A 2,155-nucleotide genomic window follows, 5' to 3' on the forward strand; every position below is an offset into this window, starting at 1 on the left:
TTTCATCTTTTTTTAAAAAAAAATTAAAATAAAATTTTCATTATATAAATCTTGTACAATCATTCATCATGAAATAGTTTATTGGGACAAGTCTCTAATTACTTTGCATAGTCAAAATGTTGTCAAAAAATATTTTCCAAAATGAAATTGCTATTATGCTATACATACCATCATAATTTTTCTACAAGAGAGCATTTTTCATTTAAAATATTCACGAGTAAATATTATGCATGGCAATGCTCTGTCACATTTCTTTAACACAAGTAAATAAATTGAGATGATAAAATACCAGTGTTTTATGAATTACGAATTTAATTAAAATTTATTTATTTTATTAGTCATCTCCATCAAGTGTTGAAGGCTTCCAATTGGAGGAAACAATTTGTATTTGTTAACCCTTGTGTCGTTAGTAAAAAACTATGGCTGGGGAGAAATGAAAATCAGTGTTGCTTGCAAGAAGATTAGAGGAGGCTATGCTAGAACAATTGGTTTTAATTCCTTATAATATTGGATAATTATCTAAAACTATTTATTTCATGTGTTCAAATGATAATAAACTTATTAAGCTTATACTTGTGACTTGTTCAATTGTAGGTACCATTGGATATTGTTAGTCATTGATCTAACATTGATGATTGTGTATTTACTTGATCCCATTAATTCTAAAATAAACACAAGCTTTGAAATTGTAATAAACACGTAAGTTTGGCTAGTTTGTACATTTTAAAGCAATTTGAGCTACTCTAAAAATATTTTGACATTTGGAATTTCTTTTGTAAAGTGCTTTGAAAATTTATGAAACTACCCAAAGGAGGAGGAGGACCAATCCAGTTTGTTTGGAAAGTAGTTCAGGTAATCAATATCATTTTCTCTAATTTTATCATACTTATATTATGCTAATGATTGTTCAGCTTGATCATAACACTTTATATATAGTTTCTAATAATAATGAAAATACTTTTATGTAGTCCCCACAACAACTTACAAACGTGGAATGTGGGTTTTATGTAATGCGGTATATGAAAGACCTCATTAGAGATCAAAGCATCCTAAGAAAACAAAATGTGAGATAAATTCTAAACTTTTATTACTATTATATTCATGATACTTGTATATCTTCTTCATTATCTAATTGTTTGTAAATAACCTCTTGTAGTTCAATGGAAAAAAGACTTACACGGAAACCGAACTTGATGAAGTGCGAGTTGAATGGATTAATTTCGTACTAAAGAATATGAGTTGAAATCCAATGTAAGTATGATATAATTTCCGTTCTTTAAATTACTAATCAACAATTTCTTTAGTTGGTAAAGAATATATAATCACTTCAAGATTTCATTTTAGATTTGTTGATTCTATGTATATTTGGTTTTTTGACTTTAAAATATCTGCTCATACATTGAAGATTTTCATTTTGGATTTATTGATTCTATGTATATGTCATGTTTTTATATGGTAATCCAAACAGTTTATATTAGTAACAATCAAAGTTGTTATTCATTTTCTATTGATGCAGGAGATGAAGAGTCAGTGTGATGAGAAAATGTTCGATTTTGTCTTTTGTAAGTCTCTACAAAAATATTAAGTTTATTCATATGCTTCTAGCGGTTTCTGAATTAATTTGTGTTTTTATTTTTCAGGTCATAAATTTATTGGAGAAATGCAAAATATGGTCAAAGAATTCAACAACTTAGTTTTTTCAAGTTTTTATTTTTATTTTTTAATATATGTAAGCACAGTTAAAAACTTTTTACTAATTCCTTTGTATATACTTTTTGAACATTTAACTTTCATTTATGAAATATATGACGTTATTCCATTCAATATATGGTTGTGATTCAAAATATAGTATATAGTGTGTATTACATTCTTCAAATGCATATAACATGTGACCTTATCTGATTATTAATCACGTGTTTTATTAGATATTAATCACACTTAAAATCTGTGATCTAAATGTTTATTATCACAGGTTTTATTATTGATTAATCACATTTAAAAGATGTGATCTAAATGTTATTAATCACACTTAAAAGATGTGATCTACATATTTTAATCACACTTAAAAGGTGTGATCTAAATGTTATTAATCACACTTAAAAGGTGTGATCTAAATATTATCAATCACACTTAAAAGGTGTGATCTAAATGTTTT

General features: G+C 26.2%; 1 long non-coding RNA gene across 1 annotated transcript; it reads left to right on the forward strand.

Moving 5' to 3' along the window:
• The first annotated feature begins 938 nt into the window (after nucleotides 1–938).
• LOC145792293 (uncharacterized) lies at nucleotides 939–1,823 on the forward strand. The gene is made up of 3 exons (XR_014331682.1): nucleotides 939–1,064; nucleotides 1,157–1,251; nucleotides 1,517–1,823. It is a non-coding gene; the product is annotated as an uncharacterized LOC145792293 (long non-coding RNA).
• The last annotated feature ends 332 nt before the right edge of the window (nucleotides 1,824–2,155 follow it).

This window comes from Camellia sinensis, chromosome 6 (genome assembly GCF_055761805.1).
Source record: "Camellia sinensis isolate YWXY chromosome 6, ASM5576180v1, whole genome shotgun sequence".
Taxonomy (NCBI): Eukaryota; Viridiplantae; Streptophyta; class Magnoliopsida; order Ericales; family Theaceae; genus Camellia; species Camellia sinensis.